Here is a 24401-nt window from a genome sequence, read left to right on the forward strand (position 1 = left end):
GAGGCACTATGATCGTACTTGAGCATTGGGTGTAGCTAATATGCGAGTGTGTTTCATGAATGGATCAATGATTGAGCATGATGGGCTAAGGATAACTTATTTTAGCGTTGATATTTTGAAAGACATGGTTGCTTGTTGGTATGCTTGCGTATTTAATTTATCATGTCAAAACTAGACTATTTCTTTGAACAATATAAAAGTCCAAATGTCCATGCTATAAAGAAAAGAATATGAGATGACTTGTTAGGCAGCATTCCTCATCAAAAATTCTGTTTTTATCACTTACCTACACGAGGATGAGTAGGAGTTAAGCTTGGGGATGTTGATACGTCTCCAACGTATCTATATTTTTTTATTGTTCCATGTTATTATATTATCAATCTTGGATGTTTTGTAATCATTTTATAGTCATTTTATATCAGTTTTTGGTACTAACCTATTGACATCAAGTGCTAGTTGCTATTTTCTGCATGTTTTTTACATCGCAGGAAATCAATACCAAACGAAGTCCAAACGCAGCGAAACTTTTTGGAGATTTTTTTTGGACCAGAAGACATCCAGTGGGACAAAGAAGTGCCTGGGGGTGCTCCAAGGGGAGCACAAGCCACTAGGGCGTGCCAGGAGGCCCAGGCGCGCCATGGTGGGTTGTGCCCTCCTCGGGTGCCCTCTGAACCGACACTTTGCTCTATAAATACCGCAATATTCCAGAAACCCTAGGGGAGTCGACGAAAATCAATTCCAGCCACTGCAGAGTCCAGAACCACCAGATCCAATCTAGACACCATCACGGAGGGGTTCACCACTTCCATTGGTGCCTCTCTGAAAGTGCAACTAATCCCTGGGTGGTTTTGGTAATTCTTAACAACATATAGCTCATTGAACTAATATTCTTTCAAGATAATCATTTCAGAAACTTCAATGATTGGCATGGCATGGACTAGAGATGTGGACCCCTCAAAATGCTAAGGACACATATTGGCAAAAGCTCAAGACTCTACATTTCATTTTAGTGATCCAAGATCACATTGAGTCCATAGGAAAAGCCAATACTATTAAAAGGGGATGAGGTGTTGCTTAATGGCTTGCTTGCACAAAATGCTTAGTGATATGCTCCAAAAGCCCTCAACCACTTTCTCCACATATATCCTAAACCTAAAGTCAAAATCGGCGCCACCGAGTTCACTTGACATAGCCATAGCCAGAAACCCTAATCAGTTCGGTCTCACCGATAGGGATCTCGGTCTCACCGAGATGGGATTGCAAACTCTCTGTTTCCCTTCGTAACATTTCGGTCTAACCGAGATGAGCGATTGGTCCCACCGAGTTCGCAATGCAAACTCTCTCCTTCCTTTTCGTAATGTTTTGGTCTCACCGAAATGAGCGATCGGTCCCACCGAGTTTGCCTGACCAACTCTTCGTTTGCCTATTACTGGAATCGGTCTCACCGAGTTCATGTGATCGGTCTCACCGAGATCAAGTTATGCCCTAACCCTAACACATCGGTCTCACCGAGTTGATCTGGTCGGTCCCACTGAAAAGCCTAATGTTCACATGTTGAACCATATCGGTCTGACCAAGTTTCACCGTTCGGTCCCATCGAGTTTGGTAAATTGTGTGTAATGGTTAGATTTTGTGTGGAGGCTATATATACCCCTCCACCCATCCTCCATTCGTGGAGAGAGCCATCAGAACGTGCCTACACTTCAGCATTCATTTTCTAAGAGAGAACCACCTACTCATGTGTTGAGACCCAGACATTCCAAACCAACCACAAGAATCTTGATCTCTAGCCTTCCCCAAGTTGCTTTCCACTCAAATCATCTTTCCACCATATCCAAATCTGTGAGAGAGAGTTGAGTGTTGGGGAGACTATCATTTGAAGCACAAGAGCAAGGAGTTCATCATCAACACACCATCTATTACCTTTTGGAGAATGGTGTCCCCTAGATTGGTTAGGTGTCACTTGGGAGCCTCCGTCAAGATTGTGGAGTTGAACCAATGAGTTTGTGTGGGCAAGGAGATTTCCTACTTCATGAAGATCTACGCTAGTGACGTCCTTCGTGGGCGATGGCGATGGTGGGATAGACAATGTTGCTTCTTCGTGGACCCTTCGTGGGTGGAGCCCTCCGTGGACTCGCGCAACCGTTACCCTTCATGGGTTGAAGTCTCCATCAACGTGGATGTACGATAGCACCACCTATCGGAACCACGAAAAAAATCTCCGTGTCTACATTGCGTTTGCTCCCTCTAAACTCCTCCCCTTTACCTTCATATGCAATGATTTACATTCCGCTACTATACTCTTAGACTTGCATGTGTAGGTTGATTGCTTGACTTGTGTTAAGTTGCTAAAATACGCCAAGACTTAAAATTGGGAAAAGGCTAGATTTTTATTTGGTTAATTAGTCTAATCACCCCCTCCCCTCTAGACATACTTTCGATCCTACAAGTGCTCAGAGCTTTGGTCTCCATTTGCCTTGATTTTCATAGCTTTAGTGATCATAGCCTTGGTTTCACAACCTAGGAGAGTATGGCGTCTAGCGAGGGAAATTACTACTGTAGAGGTCCTTACTTCGATGGTAATAATTTTGCTAGGTGGAAGCATAAGATGAAAATGCATATTCTTGGACATAACCCCGCCGTTTGGGCTATTGTGTGTATTGGCTTGCAAGGTGAATTCTTCGATGGAAGGGAACCGAATCATGAAGCAACTACCAAAGAATTGAAGATGTTGCAATACAATGCTCAAGCTTGCGATATCCTCTTCAACGGATTGTGCCCCAAGAATTCAACAAAATCAGCCGTCTTGAGAATGCAAAGGAAATTTGGGATACTTTTCTTGATATGAACGAAGGTACGGACTCCGTCAAGGAATCCAAATTGGATGTGCTTCAAAGTCAACTTGACAAGTTCAAAATTAAGGATGGTGAAGGTGTCGTTGAAATGTACTCTAGGCTTGCTCTCATCACAAATGAGATTGCCAGCTTAGGAAGTGAAGAGATGACTGATAGATTCATCATCAAGAAGATCCTAAGAGCCTTGGATGGAAAATATGATACCGTGCGCACATTGATCCAAATGATGCCCAATTACAAAGATCTCAAGCCAACGGAAGTCATTGGTAGAATTGTTGCTCATGAGATGTCACTCAAGGATAAAGAAGAGCTTCACAATAAGTCTAGTGGTGCTTACAAAGCCTCATGTGATGCTCCTACATCATCAAGTGAGAAACAAGCCTTTAATGAAGAATTGAGCTTAGTGGTGAAGAACTTCAACAAGTTCTGCAAGAGTAGAAGCAAAGAAGGAAGTTCCAAGTCAAGGTCCTACAATGACAAAAGATCTTCTAGTCGTGAATGTAACTACTACAATTGTGGAAGTCCCGGACACTACTCCAATGAGTGTACGACTCACTACAAAAGAAGAGAAGAATCACCTCCAAGGGAGAGAAGGAGTAGAGATGATCGTTATGAACGAAGAACCTCTCGCAGAAGCAAGGATTCGGAAAGGAAGGACAAGTCATCAAGGAGCTATACAAAACGAAGGCATCAAGCTCATGTTGGTGAATGGGCATCCGGCTCTGACTCCGACCACCACTCCGACTCCGAATATACTCAAGATGATGGTGTTGCCGGTCTAGCACTTGTGTTAACCAACTCCTATGACATATTTGACTCACCAAATGAAGGAATTGGAAGATGCTTCATGGCTAAAGGCCCAAAGGTATCACACCCCGGGTATGTTGATTTCAATAGTGATGAAGATGATTTGCTAGGTGATGATGATTTACTTGTTGACAGCTCTAGTGATGAAAACTATGATGAACTTGCTAATAATCAAGATAAAACAAATGATGATGATAAGAAGGAGATTGAGCGTCTAACTAAAGAACTAAACACTCTTAAGTTAGCTCATGAAACTACCTTAGAAAATCGTCGAGAGCTTTTAAAGACTCGTGAGAAGCTACACTTTGAAAAGCTCAATCTAGAGCAAGAGCATGGGTTCTTAAAAGCAATCAATGATGATCTTCGTAAGAAAAATTCTTCTTACATTGCCAAGTGTTTACTCTTGTCTACTTACATGCCACAAGTAAAGTCTAGCAACAAGAGTAAGAAAGATTCTTCTTCTAGTAGTAACAATAACCATGCGAAATCCAATATTGTTGCTTCTAGTAGTTCTCTTGATTCCACTAACGATTCTCTTAGTCGGGTTAGACTTGAGCAAGAAAATAGCTTATTGAAGGGAATTATAGAGAAAGTGTCGGCGCTCTGGGAACGGGGGTCCCCAGACTTGCCTGCCTGCGGCCCACGGCGTGGCTAAGTCAGCAGGCCGTACGGCCCATCTTCATCAACAAGGCATCCAAGACCCTCGCGAGGCGGACGATGCAGGACCTCCTCAGGAGCGGCCGAGCCAGGCAGGCTCACGAGGAGCGGAGATATCAAGGCGGGGCAAACCTCACGAGGCTCTCATGACGTGAGCCATGACGATCGACACCAGGCGGGCGCCAGGTGAGCGCCAGCGCGTGCAGCGTCCTTGTTTCCTCTTTGGTGCTAAGGAAGCAGGCGCAGGCGAGGAGTACCAAGGCATCAGGCAAAGGTTGCCATATCGGTGCAACGAGACCAAGACCAGAAGGACGGCAAGACGGAGGTCACCGTGGAGCCCAAGACGGCGTCACCACCAGAGCTTGTACTAGTTGTCCCCCTTCAAACTTGCCCGCCGTTGTTGGCTCCCTTCCCGCTCATTATTTGGGAAGAGGACCAGGGCCTCTATAAGTAGGTCTAGCCACCACAGTAGTAGGCATCGGATCCAGAGACACGCACAAGTCCGCAAGCATAAGAACACCTCAACCTCAGGAGGCTGTTCTTCCCCCTTGTACTATTCATCATCAGCCCAAGAGGCAATCCACCACCACCACACTGGAATAGGGTATTACACCACAACGGTGGCCCGAACTAGTATAAATCTTGTGTCTCTCTGTGTTGCGAGTTCGTCGAGTTCGTCCGCGAGATCTTAGCGAGCTAGGGCGTAGATCGGTAGGAGGGAAAGACTTCGCGCGCACCCCAGTGTTCGAACCTTAAGGGTTTGCCGGAACCCCACATCCAACATTTGGCGCACCAGGTAGGGGTGCGCCGGAGCTTCTTCTCCGCCGACCAGCTCGCCGATGCTCCACAGCCACGATGTCCGGCGACTCAAGGGCCGGCTCCGACCGCTGGGCAGCCTGGCCAGCCCGGGCAGCGCCGCTTGCCCATGAAGACCTCGACCCCGCGCCCCAGGCGGCGCGAGTGCCGCCAAACTCTGCCGGGCGCGGGCAGCGCGGCCAGGCGTCGTCCACCCTCACCCCGCGGCAAGTACGGGCCGCTGCAAGAGCAGCGAGCCATGCCGCAGCAACGATGCCGCACTCACGGCGGGAGCAAGCAAACATGCGAGCAGCACTCACCATGGCAAGGGAGCTGCTGCGATGCAGGCTGATGGAAAGCTGCCGGGATGCACTGCTAGAGCGTGTTGCCGAGCTGCTGGATGCAGCGGCGTCGGGAACACCACCTTTCTGCTATCGACTTTCTCCTCAGGCCACTGCAGGGCCACGCGGCGAGCCTCACCACAGCCGCGCGCCATCAACTATGCCCGGGGGCTTCGTCAACATCAGCACGGCCAGCGGCGTAGGGGCTCCGCCGCCCCCATGCCGCCCGTGACAAGCACGGGCGCAAGCGTCGCCCCCATGGTCCTAGCCGGATGCCATGCTACCATCCTCAGGACGCCACCCTGGGCCGAGCAACATGGAGCGTGGGGCACCACGGCGAGGTGTTCGGGGTGACGGCCCCGTAGGCCTACGTGCCCCGCATGATGGACCAAGAGTACGCACTGGAGGACGACCCCGGCTCATTCATTGGAGAAGATTGGGGAAAGGGGGCGCTAGGAGCCGAAGCTTTCCAAGAACCAACGGAGAACCACGACGATCGCGTCGGCAACGGCAACTACAGGGTGCCGCTAATCTCTCAGGAACAGGCTTACGCTAACCATGGACTACAGATGAATCAGGTTGCAGCGTCGATCGACGACCCTGGCACGACAGCACCCCTGCCGACAAGGGAAACACGCTGGGGGCCGCCAGGAGGGAGCCAGGAGCAAGGCCCCTCCCAGCATCGCGCGACGCCTGGCGACACCCGGAGGTAGGCCCTCTGCCGGGGAGGCCTCGATGGCCCTTCCCCCGGCAGAGGACCTGTGGTCACCGAGGGCACCGCTGGCGTCCTCTTTCCCTCTTTTGTGTCGTCCCGGTGACCGGTCGGCTCAAAGGAGGTCAAGGGTGGCGCAAGGCGGGGCCCTCGTCTGGCGATATGAAGCAAGGCCGGTACCTGTGAAGAAGGCCCAGTGCCTGTGAAGCTCGCCGCCCGTGACACTCTCACGTAATAATGAGTTGGGGCTGTACACGCCCCGGAGTCTCAGGGGTGCCAGCCTCAGGCCCTGGGGCTCCCTCCCACGCCTAGTGGCAGCACTTAGCTCCGCGCTGGTGAGAAGACTTGAAGACCAGAAGACTAGACTAGGTGCCGGACGTGGCCTTTTGCTTTGGATCTCTCTTTCTGTAGCTTTGCTTTCTGGATCTGGATTTGAGTTGAAGCCGAGTTTTTATCGATGCGTGCGGGGGGGCCTTTTCTCGTTCGAGCAATTTCTTGCCTTTTGGATCTCGTTTTGTCTGGGACTCATGTCCGTCGCCTTCCCCTCACGAGCTCCTCTTGAGCGCGACTGCGCGAAGCACGCGCACACCAAGCACGCGCTAGCACTACAACTGGTGCTCACCTCTCGTAGGGCCCCTTCTGACGGGGCGACAAGCTCTGCAGGATTCTCAGAAACTCGACGCCTCGCGACCCAGCTCAAAGCTGGCGCTGACTAAGGTAAACCACGACAGAAAACTCGCATCTGGATGAACGAGTCCGCGAGGACACAAACTCACACCGCATAGGAAAGTAAAACTGCAATTTGCTTACATGAGGGGCTCCCCCTGTCAAAATGCTCTTACAAGTTTTCCAAGGGCCACGCCCAAGTTTTATGTGCAGGATGAAACAACAGGAGAACGTGGGGTCAGCCAGAAATGTCGCTCGCTGCATCACCCACGGACGCGTCACTCGCGTTGTCATCGTCTTCGTCGCCGCCATCGGCGACGCCCCCGACGCCGTCGTCAACCACGTCGCCTTCGTCTGCGGCGACCACCACCGCGTCATCCTTCGAGTTGAAGGCCCTGACCAACGCGTCCATGTTGTCCTCAACCCAACGCGCCAGGTCGCCCCGGACAGCCGTGGGTACGGGGGCGATGGCGGCGTCGAAATCAAAGTTGGGGTCGGCATTCAGGAGGTGGCTGAAGACACGGGAGAAAGTGCGCTCAAGCAGGCCACGACCCCTTTCCTCTACAAGCTGGCGAGCTCTGGCAGATCGAGCCTCCAGGCGCATCACCACCTCGGTGAAGAAGGTCAGGTGGCTGGCATAATCATTCGAGTGAGGGGCCGGCGCCTCCACGTCGCAAATGTGGCCCAGGGCGATATTGGCCCTGTTCCGGAGATCCTGAAGCATAGGGGCATGCTCACGCTCCAGCGTTCGTCGTTGGAGCACTTCCTCCATGTTTTGTCGTGCGACGGCCTCAGCGTCATCAACCCGCCTCCGAAGGGAACGCAGCTCGGCACGGGCGGAGGCCAAGTCCGCCTGCGCCGTAACCAGGGCAGCGGCTGTGGCTTCCGCGCGCCTCTCAGCCTCATCCAACCTGGGCCTGAGGGCAGCAGCCCTGCCCGCATCCTCCATACCCGCGAGCTTTAGCTTCAGGTCGTACCTACCCTCCAAGTCTGCGCGAACCTCGGCCACCCGGCGATTGACCTCCTCCTCGACTCTGGCCTCGCGAGCCCCGACGGCATCTTCTGCTTGAGCAACTTGACGCTCCCTCGTCTCTAGTTGCTCGAGCTCGAGGCTGCACTCCACGGCTTCCAAGGCCAGCACCTCGTCATGCTTCCGGACCTCCTCTTCCTCCACGGGCGTCCCCCTCAGTGATGCAAGAGCGGCCCTGCGCGCCTCCACCTGCTGCTCAAGGGATGCGCTTCAAGCCTGGAGCTCCCACGCGCGCTTCTCCGCAGCCTAGCGACGACGGTCAGCCTCGCGAGCCTCTTCCAAGGCTCGCGAGCGGGCTTCATGGGCGATCTTGAGGGACGCCTCGGCCTTCGCATTCTCAAGTTCGCGCTGATAGCGACCGAGGTTGATGGCCACCTTCAGCTTGCGCCGCTCCTCCACCAGCCGAAGACCTTCAGCCTCAAGGCGCGAGTCGATACCAGCGAGCTCTTCACCCAGTCGACTCATCGCGCCCATCACCTCCTGGAAGAGCTCGTGACGAACTACGCTCCGCCCGCGCTCGAGCTCGAACGCTCGGCCCACCTCGTCCTCCACCTCCAGGGCAGCGGGTGGGGCGCCAAGTGGCGCGCCACCTCTCGGCAGGGGGTTGGGGGCTGACGCCGCACCTGACGTCAGCCAGTCCTCACGAGAAGCCCGAGCCGATCGGGGCACGCTGCATGAAGAGGAGGCGAAGATCGAAGCCAACCAGCTGCTGTCCATGAGCAAAGGAGGGGTTTTGGGCACGCCCGCCAGGCTCCATGCCAGACCGTGGGGGAGGAGTGACCAAGCTGCGGGTTCAGCGCGCCACGAAGGCAGAGATGCTCCCCCAACCGACCCTGCTCCAGGGGCGGTAAGCAGACCAGGAACGCTCAAGGCCGATGGGGGAGTCGAGGAAGGAGGAGGCCGTTTCTCAGGAGGAGCAGCCGCCTCGATGGAAGGAGCCCTGAAGAACTGACGTCAGGAGATGGAAAACAGCACACAAGGAGCCACAACGATACGATACTTACACGTCAACGGTGATGTACTTCCTCCACTTCAGCGGTCCAAAGATGTTGTTGCCGCTCGGGGATCCTCTCCTCTTGTGGAGCTCCGGGAAATCAACCGCGGAGCCGGCCATATCGCTGGACGTGGCGGCCTGCATGGGGCGAAGAGCTTGGAGAGACAACTTCAGGGGAGCCCGGATGCGGCAAACAGCCGGGCACCGCCTCACCACCAACTCCCAAGGCTTCCGGGGCCTTAGCCTCAGGAGCCACACGCTGCGTCTCCTCAGCGACCGGTGTTTCAAGAGGAGGGTCGCAAGCTCCCGAGGATGACGCCCCAGGATCACCACTCAGCATGTGCTCCTCAGCACTTGGGCCACCAGCCTCCGTCAGCCCTCCTGCACCCCCACTTGGGGTGAGCTTGGCACCAGCGGCAAGGAAGGGAACCACGACGACGGGGTTCTTGCGGGGCCCCACCAGACCGATCGGCCGCAGCCCCCATTCGTCAAAGGAAGGCATGCTCGCTGCAAACTCGTCCTTGTTCTTGCAGCGATACAGCAGGCAATTCTTCCCAGGCATTTCGGTCGGCAAAGGGACACCCGTCAAGACCTTGAGCATTGTCTGCCGTGTCCCGAGAGGGAGCCCAGACTCCTGGAACCTCATGTGGTCCTGACTGTTGAGCAAGGTCCACATTGGGCGAGAGTGGCGCTGAAGCTGAGCAACCCGGCGCTTGACGAACTCCTTCACCACTATAGGAGCGGTCACGCCGCGGTCCTTCAGCAGCCTCAGCCTAGCCCAGACAAGAGCAAGGCGGGGGCTCGAGAGCCTCTGGTGGCCCCAGCCGGAGTTTGGAATAGCGGGCCCCACCAGAACTTGGAGCAGAGGGCTGAGCACGCCGGCGTCAACAAACACCCATCGTGTGCGGAACTCACTCGTGGATGGAGGAAGTTCGAAGTCAATCCCCGCGCCCGCAGTCGCGGCCACGGCCTGGAGGCCCACGCACCCCGAGCTCTGTCGGGGACCGGTCAGATGCAAGGAGAAGAAATGGCGAAGCAGGGCCACGGAAGGAGCAATGCCCACCATGGCCTCGCACAAGAAGGCGAAGACGGCAATAAGGGTCACAGATTGAGGGTCGAGATGAAGCATGTGGATCTAATAATGCTCGAGCACCGTGTTGAAGAAGGCGGAGAAGGGAGGAATCAAGCCAGTCCAGAGGGCATCAATGAAGATCGGGACCTCAGTGGCTGCCCGATCCATGCGAGTGTGGGACGCGGGCCAAGCCACCGTCTCTCCCCACTCGTTGAAACTGGAGGCAAGCATGGGGCGCACCTTGTCCATGGCCTCGTCGTTGAGCACCCGAGGCTGCCCGAGCGTCGGCTCAAGAGACGGAGGCGCAGTTGGCAACGACAGGGGTTTCTTCCCCTTTTCAGCTTGTTTCGGTGCCATGGCGATGAAGCAGGCGGAGCGTAAGCCGGATTGGCAGGGCAGAGCATGGCCTCGAGGAAGCAGGGAGATTGGAAGAGCCAGGCGTGGGAGAAGGAAGAATAACTGTGTAGGCCGCGGGGGCCGCATAGCTAGGCGGATTCAAAGGCAGCGTGGGGAAGTGGAGATGCCCACCTCCAATCAACTGCCATGCGTCAACCGAGGCCGCAGGCTTTTGGGGCCCGCGGTGCTCTGTACTTGACCCTTGGCTTCACCGCGAAGCCAAGCCTGAGCGCACCTTGGGCCCGGGGGCTACTGTCGGCGTTCTAGGAACGGGAGTCCCCAGACTTGCCTACCTACGGCCCACGGCGTGGCTAAGTCAGCAGGCCGTACACCCCATCTTCATCAACAAGGCATCCAAGACCCTTGCGAGGGGCCAAGCCTCGCCAGGCGGACAACGCAGGACCTCCTCAGGAGCGGCCGAGCCAGGCAGGCTCACAAGGAGCGGAGATATCAAGGCGGGGCAAACCTCACGAGGCTCTCGTGACATGAGCCATGACGATCGACACAAGGCGGGCGCCAGGCGAGCGCCAGCGCGCGCAGCATCCTTGTTTCCTCTTTGGTGCTAAGAAAGCAGGCATAGGCGAGGAATACTGAGGCATCAGGAAAAGGTTGCCATATCGGTGCAACAAGACCAAGACCAGAAGGACGGCAAGACGGAGGTCACCGTGGAGCCCAAGACGGCGTCACCACCAGAGCTTTTCGCAGGCGAAGACCACTTTTGTCAGGATAGCTTGTACTAGCTGTCCCCCTTCAAACTTGCCCGCCGTTGTTGCCTCCCTTCCCGCTCATTACTTGGGAAGAGGACCAGGGCCTCTATAAGTAGGTCTAGCCACCACAGTAGTAGGCATCGGATCCAAAGACACGCACAAGTCCGGAAGCACAAGAACACCTCAACCTCAGGAGGCTGTTCTTCCCCCTTGTACTATTCATCATCAGCCCAAGAGGCAATCCACCACCACCACACTGGAGTAGGGTATTACACCACAACCGTGGCCCGAACCAGTATAAATCTCGTGTCTCTCTGTGTTGCGAGTTTGTCGAGTTCGTCTGCGAGATCTTAGCGAGCTAGAGCGTATATCGGTAGGAGGGAAAGACTTCGCGCGCACCCCAGAGTTCAAACCTTAAGGGTTTGCCGGAACCCCACATCCGACAGAAAGGTGTTTACAAGAGCCTTGCCGGAAGTAAGCAATTTGAGGAAATTGTACGCAAGCAAGGAAGGCACCGGAAGAATCAAGGTGTTGGTTTTGAACAAATGTTCAATGCCAATGGAGTTGAGTGGGAAGAAGATCAATAGCCCAAAACGAAGTTTGTTCCTCAACAAGAGAACTATGATCCTACGTCCTTCAAGGGGACACAAGATCAAGATGATCTTCCACCACAAGACCACACGCTAAAAGGCAAGGACAAGCTTCAAGAGGAGATTAATGCATTTGAAGAAGCTCCTAAGGCCTTGGTCAAGTGGGTTCCCAAGACTACACCAAGTTCTACTTCATCAAATACGACTACAACTCTAAGGATTCCCATCAAGATGATGTGGATCCAGAAGAAGAAGAACTGGAGAGTTCTTGAGGGTGACTCCGCCAACACACTTCACTCATATTTATTTCGGCAAGGACAAGTGCAATCAACTTTCACATCTTGCACTAGTTCAAGGAGTCACAAACCCTCTTGTTGGTAAGTCAAGGGACAAGGTAACCTAATGCTTTCATGGAAATCATCTTGTGTGTACTTCACTCTATGTCTATGGATATCCTTGTTTGTTGCACTACAAAAAAAATACACTTCCGTGATGATACGTGTTTGTCATAGTAGGTCACGTTTTCTGTCATGCATGTACATCCATGACGATTTTATGACAGAATCAAGATAGTCATACATGTGCTGTTGTAGAAGTGTTCCATGACATTACCAAAATTATCATCACAGAAGTGTCCACTTCCATGATGATAAATCGCACGTCATAGAAGTGCTTTCGGCAAGGGTGACCGACACGTGTCATCAACCGTAACGGTTCGCCGTTAAGCTATCGGGTCCGGTTTTGGATCCGATAACCCGTTAACAGCCCGGACCAATCGGGATTTTCCACGTGTAAAATTCTCATTGGCCGGAGGAAACACATGTTGGCTCACCGTTGGGACAGATGTCATCCACTCATTGGGCAGGAGGCGCCTATGATACGTCGACATGTGGCATGGCCCAACAGAGGCCCATTCCGGTGAAAAGGCCGGCCCAGCGAAAGGCCCACCATGTTTTTTCACACACTAGTGGGTTGGCCCGTTAACAGCCTGCCATGTTTTGGGTCAAATTGAGGCCCATACTAGATCAGGCCCGTTCACAGCCTGCCGAGTTTTGGTCCAAATTACGGCCCATATCAGATCATGCCCGTTAACAAGCCACTGTTCTTTTGGGCCCATTCTAAGACAGGTTTGTATTTCAGCCTGTTAAATGCCCGTTTACCAGTTCGGCCCGAAAATAGTTTCGGCCTGTTAGTGGCCCGTGGTCCATCTGGGACGTTGTCGGCCCGGTTTAACTTTAGGCCATTTTACGGCCCATGCAAAAACTGGGCTATTTCTTGTCCGAAGTAACTTTAGGCCTCTTAACGGCCCATAGTCTTCGTGGATAAATTTCAGCCCAACTGGCCTATTGGCCTGTTAATGGCCCGTGTAATAGTTAGGCCTAATTACAGCCCGCTTTGAATCCGGTCTGCTTACAGCCCATCTGATAATGGCCTGTGACACTTTTGGGCCTATGTCCCGCATGGATACCGGCCTACTTAATGCCCATAATTTTATTGGGCAAACAGGCCCAAGATATATTTTGGCCTGTTAACTGCTCGTCCTATTTGGGCCAAACATGGGCCTTAGGCAATTTCGGCCTGTATTGGCCCGTGAATTTTTCGGCTCAACGCTAGCCCAATCTAGGTTTTAGCATGTTAAAACCCTATGGTATTCTCTGGCCCAGCTGGCCAGAACTTTACTCGACCTGTTAAAGGCGGGAAACTACTACTATATGTTTAGACCTGCTAATGGCCCAAGATGATTATAGGCCCACGTTTTGGCCCATATGAATAACGGGCCGGCCTGAAGACCGATAACACTGAGGTTGTCTCACGGCTACTGGTGAGTAGCTTCAACTCACTGTCTTCATCAAGACATGACCTTGGGGTCATCTCGCTCTCTTCAAGATGGTTTGGATCACTATCTTCCCTAAAGTTCTGCCTGGCATAAGAGATACGACTCTGAAAGAGAAACAAGGAGACACGTAACAGGTTTCACAATTATGTAAGCAAATAAATGGATCTGTTCTGCATAAGGAACATGTTTTTACAACTACAATTTAAAACTGGTAGTTGTTGCAAACATCCAATCAGATGTAAACAGCAAGGTAAACAACAGTGGAGGAAATGATGCCTATCCAAATCTATACTAGGACAAAGTTTGAAGGCTTGAGAAGGATGAACTTACATTACATGTTAACACGGGCTGGACAAAGCCCTTAGTACTCTGTTTTCATGACTAATAGATTTTTGCAATAAGTATGTGAGTTCTTTATGAGTAATGTTGAATCCATGGATTATACGCACTCTCACCCTTCCACCATTGCTAGCCTCTCTAGTACCTCGCAACTTTCGCCGGTGCCATACACCCACCTTATACCTTCCTCAAAACAGCCACCATACCTACCTATTATGGCATTTCCATAGCCATTCCGATATATATTACCATGCAACTTTCCACCATTCCGTTTATTATGACACGCTCCATCATTGTCATATTGCTTTGCATGATCATGTTGTTGACATAGTATTTGTGGCAAAGCCACCATTCTTATTTTCATGCATGTCACTCTTGAGTCATTGCCCATCCCGGTACACCGCCGGAGGCATTCATATAGAGTCATAAATTTTTCAAAGTATTGAGTTGTAAGTAAATAAAAGTGTGATGATCATATAGAGTCCGACCTCGCCCCGGACCAAGAGAAGGAGTTGGTGAATTTCCTGCGTGCGAACAAGGAGGTATTCGCCTGGGAGCCCAAGCAGCTGGTTGGGCTCCCATGGGGAGTGATCGAGCATCACCTGAGGGTATGCCCTAACGTGCGCCCGGTGAAGCAGAGGGCGCGACGGCAGTCCACGGAGCAGCAGTCCTTCATCGTCCAGGAGACCCGCAAGCTACAAGAAGCAGGTGTCATCCGCGAGGTGCGGTACCCGGAGTGGCTGGCAAACCCAGTCGTCATGCCCAAGAAAGGCGGGAAGGAACGTATGTGCGTCCACTTCACCAACCTCAACAAGGCCTGCCCTCAAGACCCGTTCCCCCTTCCACGCATCGACCAGATCGTCGACTCCACCGCCGAGTGTGACCTGCTATGCTTCCTAGATGCCTTCTCGGGCTACCACCAGATCAAGATGGCGGTGTAGGACGTCGAGAAGACGGCCTTCCTGACCCCGTGCGGGGTGTACTGCTACACCTGCATGCCGTTTGGGATGCGCAATGCTGGGGCGACTTTCCAGCAACTGATGCACATCGCTCTAGGCCAATAGCTTGGGAGGAACGCTGAGGTCTACGTCGACGACATTATGGTGAAATCTCGGGAGGAAAGGACCCTCATTCAGGACCTGGAGGAGACTTTTGCCAGCCTGCACAAGGTGGACCTGCGGCTCAACCCGGAGAAGTGCGTGTTCGGTGTCCCCTCCGGCAAGCTGCTGGGTTTCCTCGTGTCACACAGGGGGATCGAGGCGAACCCGGAGAAGGTCAAGGCAATAGAAGACATGAGCCCGCCGTAAACTCTCAAAGAAATGCAAAAACTCGCGGGCTGCATGACCTCACTAGGGAGCTTCATCTCCAAGCTGGGGGAGCGCGCCCTACCATTCTTCAAGCTGATGAAGAAGAAGGGCCCGTTCAAGTGGACCCCGGATGCCGACATGGCATTTCAAGACCTCAAGAGATACCTAACCAGCCCACGGGTGATGGTAGCGCCTCGTCCCCTCGAGCCCCTGGTGCTTTACCTGGCCGCCACGCCTCATTCCGCTAGAGCAGCACTGGTGGCCGTCCGAGAAGAGCGCCAGGCCAAGGGCGTGCCGCACAATGCCGCACCTTCGGTTGGAATGGAGCGGCACCAAGATGGTGCCCCTGAAGCCACAGCGGCACTAGCAAATGACCAGGCTCCACAAGACGGTGCTCCTGGGGCCGCGGTAGCCCTAATGGGCGACCAAACTCCTGAGGTCCCCAGGCCTCAAGAGGCGCCCCAGCCTCCGGAGACCTCGGACTCCATCAATGCTCCCGCCTTCGTCGAGCACCCGGTGTACTTCGTCATCACGTTGTTACGGGACACCCGGGCACTCTACCCCATGCCGCAGAAGCTTCTACTCGTGCTCCTCATGGCCTTGCACAAGCTGCGTCATTACTTCCAAGGCCACCCTATTAAGGTCGTTTCAGCCTACCCACTGGAGAGGGTGCTCTGGAGCCCCAACGTTGCGGCAAGGGTCGCCGAGTGGAACATCGAACTGCAGGCGTTCCAGCTGGAGTTCAGCACCACCAGGGTCATCAAGGGAGCCACCCTCGCCGACTTCGTGGCGGAATGGACCGACACTCCAGAGCCCGAAGCAGGCGAGAACCGGTGCCTCTCGCGAGGAAGTAAAGCGCCAGATGGCTAGACCATGTACTTCGACGGCACCTTCGCGCGTCAGGGCGTGGGGGCTGGAGCCATGCGCATCTCGCCCACCCAGGACAAGCTCTACTGCGCCGTGCAGCTCTGCATCCAGCAGGGCGAGAAGGTCTCCAACAACATTGCAGAGTACGAAGGCTTGATCGTCGGCCTTAAGGCTGCGGTGGCCTTGGGAGTGAAACGCCTCACCATCAAGGGCTACTCACAGCTCCTTGTCAACTTCTCCAACAAGGTATACAAGCCGAAGGACGAGCATATGGAGGCATACCTCGCGGAGGTACGCAAAATAGAGAAGCAATTCTTGGGCCTGGAACTGCAGCATGTGCCCCGCGACACGAACAAGGAAGCCAACGATATCGCCAAGAGGGCGTCCAGGCGCTAGCCCCAGGAACCCGGAGTCTTCAAGGAACGACTCTTCAAGCCTTCGGCAGCCCCTCCAGCTGTGGAACCAGCGCCACCTCAGGAGGAGCTTCCCCCCCCACCAGCCTCAGGAGCCCCCGCCTGTGGCCCGACCTCAGGAGCACGCCTGCTCCTAGTGCTCGAGCCCCAGGAGGGGTGCTGGACCGAAGAGTTCAGGGCGTACCTGATGCAAGGAACACTGCCAAAGAAGGAGGAAGACGTGGAGCACGTGGCCCGGCAGGCTACAGCATACTGTATTTAGGATGGTGAGCTGTATCGAGAACGGTCGAACGATGTTTCCTTGCAATGTATCTCCAGGAAGCAGGGGTGTGAGCTGTTGGCTCACATACACGGCAGGGACTGCGGGCATCATTCGTTGTCGCACACCTTGGTAGGCAAGGCATTCCGCAACGGATTCTACTGGCCCACGGCGCTCAACGACGCAACCGAGCTGGTGAGATCCTACGAGGCATGCCAGTTCCATGCCAAGCAAATCCACCAACCGGCTCAGGGCCTTCAAACTATTCCGCTCTCGTGGCCATTCGCGGTCTGGGAGCTGGACATTTTGGGTCCATTCCCTCGAGCGCCCGGGGGCTACCGCTACCTCTACGTCGCCATCGACAAGTTCACCAAGTGGGCGGGGGTGGAGCCAGTACGTACCATACCCGCCGGCTCAGGGGTCAAGTTAATCAAGAGCCTCATGAGCCGGTTCGGAGTCCCTAAGCGTATCATCACCGAGAACGGCTCGCAGTTCACTAGCAATCTCTTCAAAACATATTGTGCTAACCTTGGAACACAGATATGCTACGCCTCAGTAGCGCACCCCAGGAGCAACAGCCAAGCTGAACGCGCCAACGCGGAGGTCTTGAGAGGCCTCAAGACAAGAACCTTCAAGAAGAAGCTCGAGGCCTGCAGCAGTTGCTGGCACGACGAGCTCCAGTCCATGTTGTGGTCCATCCGCACCACCTCCACCAAGCCAACGGGCGAGACTCCATTCTTCCTCGTCTACGGAGCCGAGGCGGTTCTCCCTCACGAGGTCGAGCATCGCTCCGCGCGGGTCTTGGCGTTTGACAAGGCACGTCAAGACGCCATGCGGGGGATGGACCTTGTGCTGGGCAAGGAATGCTGCCAAGCCTCGCTCCGAGCGGCAAGGTACCAGCAGGCGCTGCGGCGGTACCACTGCCGCAGCATCCGCTCCAGGACACTCGAGGTGGGCGATCTCGTCCTGAGGCGGGTGCTCTCCAGGGAAGGGCTGCACAAGCTCTCCCCCATGTGGGGGTCCCCATCTAGAACGCCTGGAACATCCAGCACCTCCGGAAGTTCTACCCATGAAGCAAGGCCCAGTGCCTGTGAAGGTCTCTGCTCGTGACACTCTCACGTAATAATGAGTGGGGCTGTACACGCCCCGGAGTCTCCGGAGTGGCACCCTCGGGCCTCGGGGCCTCCCTCCCACGTCCTAGTGGCAGCACTTAGCTCCGCGCTAGTGAGAAGACTAGACTAGGTGCCGGACGCGGCTGTTCATTTGCTTTCTGTAGCTGGTTTGTAACCTTCTTAATGGAATTTGGAGTTCTGGTGTTTCTCGATTGCTTGGTTGAAGTTTTCCCTTTTCACCTCGCTCGCTTCTTTGTCTTGCATCAGGGAGGGCGGCAGTTGCCCTCCCTCGTACGCCTCGCATGGGGACTGTGCAGGTGCGTGCGTGCGCTGGGCCTGCCTAGACCGCGGACGGACGCACCTCGCCAAAGCCCTGTTGCCCCAGAGCTTCGGCTCCCTTGATCTTTGTGAGGTGCCCTCGAATGAGCTCGTGATTGGCGCACCCCCTGAGTCCGTGCCCCATGGTTACCGCGACGTGGTGCGCTAAGTCGTGATTAGCTCATGCCTGAGGGCTCGCGCAAGGAGGAACAAGGTGCCCGACAGATGTCCTAACAGATTATGCAGCTCTACGATGCCTCCTGAGGTTAGCGGCTCCCGAGTCGGCAACAAGGAGACCTCACCAGATGCCAGAAGGCGCGCCCTCACGAGATGGGAAACTACCCCGAGCGTACCAAGCTAAGTTATCCCTCTACGTCTACATGGAGCACAAATATCACAACACAAGAACAATAAACATAGCATAATGGCATGGATACCACGGTTCATTACATGCCCCAGTAGGGCCATCTACTTTTTCAAATGCAGGAAGAAAGGAAAGGTTAAACAAAGTGGGTGCACGACCGCGGCGCTCCTTGAACTCAGCCAAAGCCTTCCTCGCGCTTCACCAGAGCATGGCGACGGGACGACCCGCCACCATCCTCGAAGCGAGCTCAGCAACGTGGCGGCTCATCGTAGCCGCCGCTGCTGGAGCTCTCGCCGGAGGAGGAGCCGCCGCCGCTGGACGAGCCACAGCCGTCGCCAAGGGTGAGCTCGCCCTCAGCATCGTCACGGCCGTCGTCAAGGCCAAGCTCGCCATCACCACCGCTGTCCTCGGGCCAGCACCATGCACGACGATAGTCTTCCCCAAATACCCTCAGGTAGAGGGTCGCGACGCCCTCGTACTTGAAGTGGAGGGTGCACCGTCTACTCAGGCCGCGCGCGCGGGCGAACATCTGCCAGCCGCGGGCCAGGACCGCGTTGCCCACAGCGGAAACCTCCACCACGGCCCACGAGGCTCTGCTGCAGCAGCCATCTGCCAGCAGCCAGAAACCGTCGAGACCCGCGGTTGGCAGCTCGCTGGCAAAGGAGCGCAGAAGCTGGAGCCAGGTGCCGGCCGGCTGCTCCGACCACATGACAAACTCCGGGAGCACCTTCGCCGAGTGGAAGCGTGGCCAAGGGGGGCGGGCGACCACGACGCGCCTCCCCTTGGCACAAGGGCCGCTCCACCGTGAGCGGCCCTCGCCATGGGAGGGGGCACCGCTACGGCCACCTAGGACGATGCCGGACCCCGAATGAGTACGTTTGTGCCCCCAAGGAGCAACGGTAGGGGTCGTAGCGTGCTTGCGGGGGCGACCACACCCCCTCTTGGGCGGTGGCGAGCTGGGCCCCTCCTGGCGAGCCTTCCCTTTCTCCGCGGCTGAAAACCTCTTCGTTCGTGCCATGAGTGTCGCGGGAAGACGTTAGGCGAAGAGGAGGAAGAGGAAGCAGGCGGCGAGGAGAAGGAGATGAGCAACAGGGGCTCCGCACCTCTCCTCATTTATAGCCGAGAGGAGGCCAACCGTCGACCTCCATGATCGCACGCAATGATGGTTTTCTTTTGCATGCAGCAGGGTCTCGTCAAGTCGAGGACTGTTGCCGAGGCAGGGTGGGGAAGCGGAGGCGCCCACGTCCCATCAATCGCCACGCATCGACCAAGGCCGCATGCGGTTGGGGCCCGCGGTGCTCCGCACTTGCCCTTTGGCTTCGCGTCGAAGCCAAGTTCGAGCGTGCCTTGGGCCCGGGGGCTACTGTCGGCGTCCTGGGAACGGGGGTGCCCAGACTTGCCTGCCTGCGGCCCACGGCGTGGCTCCACCAACGGCCCGGTACGGCCCAGCTTCAGCAGCAACTACTCAAGACCCTCGCGAGGGGCCAAGCCTCGCCAGGCAGACGACACCAAGACCTCCCTGGGGGCGGCCTCGCTAGGCTGGCTCCCGAGGAGCAGAGATATCTATGCAGGGGGGCACCTCGCAAGGTTCACGTGACGTGAGCCGTGACGACCAAGGCCAAACGGGTGCCAGCGGGCGCAGTGTACCTGTTTCCTCTTTGGTTCTAAAGAGGCAAGCGCAGGCGAGGAGTCCCGAGGCATCGGGCAAAGGTTTCCATATTGGTGCAACAAGACCAAGACCAGCAGGACGGCAGGACGGAGGTCATCGCGGAGCCCACAGCAGGGTCACCACCAGAGCCTTTGGCAGGCGAAGACTACTTTTGTCAAGATAGCTTGTACTAGCTGTCTCCCTTCAAAATTGGCCGTTGTGGGATCCCTTCCCGCCTACATTTGGGAAGAGGACCAGGGCCTCTATAAATAGGACTAGCCACCACCGTAGGAGGAGAGGAATCTGGGATCGGATCCATTCCACCCTCGCATCCACCAGCTCATCGAGCTCAAGAACACCTCTCCCCCGGAGGCTGTTCAACCACTTTACTATTTCATCCTGAGCCCTCGAGGCAATCCACCACCACACTGGAGTAGGGTATTACACCACACGGTGGCCCGAACCAGTATAAACCTCTGCGTCTCGTGTTCTTTGGGGCTCGATGAGCTAGGCCATGGAATCGTTGGGTAGGCAGGCTGGGGAGAAAGAGTTCTTCGTGCGCACCTCAGAGTTCGAACCTCTCAAGGGTCTGCGGAACCCTAAATCCGACAAGAGCATTGTCCCACGTGAGGAAAGGATGATGGAAGCTATGATTCCCTCACGAGTTGAGATGAGTCTCTGGACTTTACAAAAAAAGAGTCCAAGAAGCCCACCAATAAAAAATGAGAGAAAAAGTGAGCAGGGGCAATGTTACTATCCTTTTTCCACACGTGTGCTTCAAAGTAGCACCATGATCTTCATGATAGAGAGTCTCCTATGTTGTCCCTTTCATATACTAGTGGGAATTTTTCATTATAGAACTTGGCTTGTATATTCCAATGATGGGCTTCCTCAAATTTCCCTAGTTCTTCGTGAGCAAGCAAGTTGGATGCACACCCACTTAGTTTGTTTTTGAGCTTTCATAAACTTATAGCTCTAGTGCATCCGTTGCATGTCAATCCCTACTCACTCACATTGATATCTATTGATGGGCATCTCCATAGCCCGTTGATACGCCTAGTTGATGTGATGCTATCTCCTTCTTTTTGTCTTCTCCACAACCACCATATTCTATTCCATCTATAGTGTTATGTCCATGGCTCACGCTCATGTATTGCATGAAAGTTGAAAAAGTTTGAGAACATCAAAAGTATGAAACAATTGCTTGGCTTGTCATCGGGGTTGTGCATGATTTGAATATTTTGTGTGATGAAGATGGAGCATAGCCAGACTATATGATTTTGTAGGGATAGCTTTCTTTGGCCATGTTATTTTGAGAAGACATAATTGCTTTGTTAGTATGCTTGAAGTATTATCATTTTTATGTCAATATTAAACTTTTATTTTGAATCTTATGGATCTGAACATTCATGCCACAATAAAGGAAATTACATGGATAAATATGTTCGGTAGCATTCCACATCAAAAAAATATGTTTTTATCATTTACCTACTTGAGGACGGGTAGAAATTAAGCTTGGGATGCTAGATACGTCTCCAATGTATCTATAATTTTTTTATTGTTCCATGCTATTATATTATTTGTTTTGGATGTTTTATATGCATTAATATGCTATTTTATATTATATTTGGGACTAACCTATTAACCTATAGCCCAGTGCCAGTTTCTGTTTTTTCCTTGTTTTTAAGCTTCGCAGAAAAGGAATACCAAACGGAGTCCAAACGGAATAAAACTTTACAATGATTTTTCTTGGACCAGAAGACACCCAGGGGACTTGGAGTCCAAGTCAGAAGAGCCGCGAGGCGGCTACAAGTGTGGGTGCGCCCCCTACCTTGCCACCTCCTTGGGACTCCTCTGAGCTAGCCCTTGGCCCTATATATTCACATATATTCCAGAAACACCAGAAGCATCCACGAAAACACTTTTCCACCGCCGCAACCTTCTGTTCTTGTGAGATCCCATCTTGGGGCCTTTTCTGGCATCCTGCCGAAGAGGGATTCGATCACGGAGGGCATCTACATCAACCGTATTACCCTTCCGATGAAGCGTGAGTAGTTTACCTCAGACCTACGGGTGCATAGCTAGTAGCTAGATGGCTTCTTCTCTCTCTTTGATTCTCAATACCATGTTCTCCTCGATGTTCTTGGAGGTCTATCCGGTGTAATCTTCTTTTGCGGTGTGTTTGTCGAGATCCGATGAATTGTGGATTTATGATCAGCTTATCTATGGATATTATTTGAATCTTCTCTGAATTCTTATATGCATGATTTGATATCTTCGCATTTCTCTTCGAATTATCTGTTTGGTTGCCAACTAGATTGGTTTTTCTTACAATGGGAGAGGTGCTTAGCTTTGGGTTCAATCTTGCATGATTTCACCCAGTGAGAAAGTAGGGGTAGCGAGACACGTATTGAATTGTTGCCATTGAGGATAAAAAGATGGGGTTTATATCATATTGCATGAGCTTATTCCTCTACATCATGTCATCTTGCTTAAGGTGTTACTCCGTTCTTTATGAACTTAATACTCTAGATGCATGCTGGATAGCAGCCGATTTGTGGAGTAATAGTTGTAGATGCAGGCAGGAGTCGGTCTACTTGTCGGTGGAAACGACACCTATGGAATCACTGGGATCCCTACTATGGTTGGCGGGCGCGGGGTTGTGCAAAGAGCGGGTCTGGTAGAAAGCACAAAGATCGTTTACCCAGGTTCGGGCCGCAAGGATGTGTAATACCCTAGTCCTGCTTTGGTGTATATTTGAGTGTTCCTGAGTTCTCGAACTAGCTGTGGTGCGTGCGTCGTCCAAAAGATCCGAATCCTTCTCCAGTACGCCTCGGGCCTCCTTTTATAGGCAAAAGGGGTCGCCACAGTGGCACACAAGAGGTGGAAAGGTATACAGTGTACAAGCTTATCGCCTATCATTATGGGATAAGGCGCATTAAATGCGCTCCTTAGGTGTCCCGTTGCTTTATTGGGGACGGCAACGAGGCTCGTCCCGTCCGTCGCCGCTCTACCTCGCTCCGACACGCGTCCAGGCCATCGAGGCATGCAGCGCCACATAGGCTGGTAGGCTGCTGAGATGGCATGGTGGTAGGGTCTTCACGAAGATCTACATGCCACCACGTAGGTGCTTGCTGAGTTGGCCTGGAGGCCGCACATCGCCATGCAGGTGCCTGCCCAGCTGGTTGGGCTGGCAGCTGTATGGGAACGGCGGTGGAGCCTTGGCAGACGTGGGTCTGGCTGTGGCCCCGCAGGTGTCCTCGGCAAGGGTCTTGCCGTGGCATCGCGGTTGTCCCCGGCAAGGATCTTGTTGGGGGTCTCGTGGATTTCCTCGGCAGGGATCTTGCCGAGGATTGTCGTCTTCTGGTCCTCATCTGATCTTATGTGCTTATGATCTTAACAAAGATCTGCATGCCACCATGGAGGTGCCTCCCGAGCCTTGGGTCCAGTGCGGTTGATGGTGTTGGAAACCCTTGGGCTCAAGGGTGGCACGCTCTGCTGGCGTTGGGCAAGTTACCCCGGCAAGGTTCTTGCCGGGGCTGCGGAGGCCGCCCCCGGCAAGGGTCTCGCCGGGGGAGTCCACCTCGCCCTCTTGCTCTTTGTGTCTCTGGTCATGGCGTTGCTTTGCCCGTCTTGTGTCTTTGGCTTCCCTCCTCTGCCCTACTAAGTGTGGCAGCAGGTGCGGCTATGACTGCCCATGTACAAGTAGAGGGGTAAAAAGAGGAGCCCCTACTTTTGTACACCGACAGGAGCCCCCGGGCCTGGGCCACACATAAGCGCAACACTTGTTGAGCTGGGCCTAGAACGGTGCGCGGGTAGGCGGGGCGGAGTTTTACCGTAGAAACTCCTTCGCTCGCTGCGCTTCCCCACGACCCGCGTTGAATGCATGACATGGGGATCGTGCATGGAATGACCGCAGCATGCTTGCGTCATCCGTGGTGAACAGTAAAGAGGCGGCTTGCGTGTTCCCTCGAAATGGCAGAGCCGCCGCTCATTTACTCTCTCTGCCTTGGAACCGTCATTCCACATTTCCCACTATGCCTGCTCCTTACGCCACATGCACGGCGCGGGGTAGGTGACAGACGCATGGAATATGGGAGGGCGCGCGGGGGCTGATACTCACGTTCCTCCGATTGGGCGGGGAGGGCGGTCGATGGCCTCGCCTGCTGGCACTTTAATGAGCCGGATTCGAGCGGGCTCTTCAGGGGCATAAGGCTAGTCTTTCGGCCTCCCCTTCCCAACTATAAAAAGGGAACTCAGGGGTAGGAGGAAGAGCATCTCCCTGCGTATCCCCTTTGTCTCCATCCCCACCCAC

The sequence above is a fragment of the Aegilops tauschii genome, chromosome 5 (assembly GCF_002575655.3).
Source record: "Aegilops tauschii subsp. strangulata cultivar AL8/78 chromosome 5, Aet v6.0, whole genome shotgun sequence".
NCBI classification, from domain to species: Eukaryota; Viridiplantae; Streptophyta; class Magnoliopsida; order Poales; family Poaceae; genus Aegilops; species Aegilops tauschii.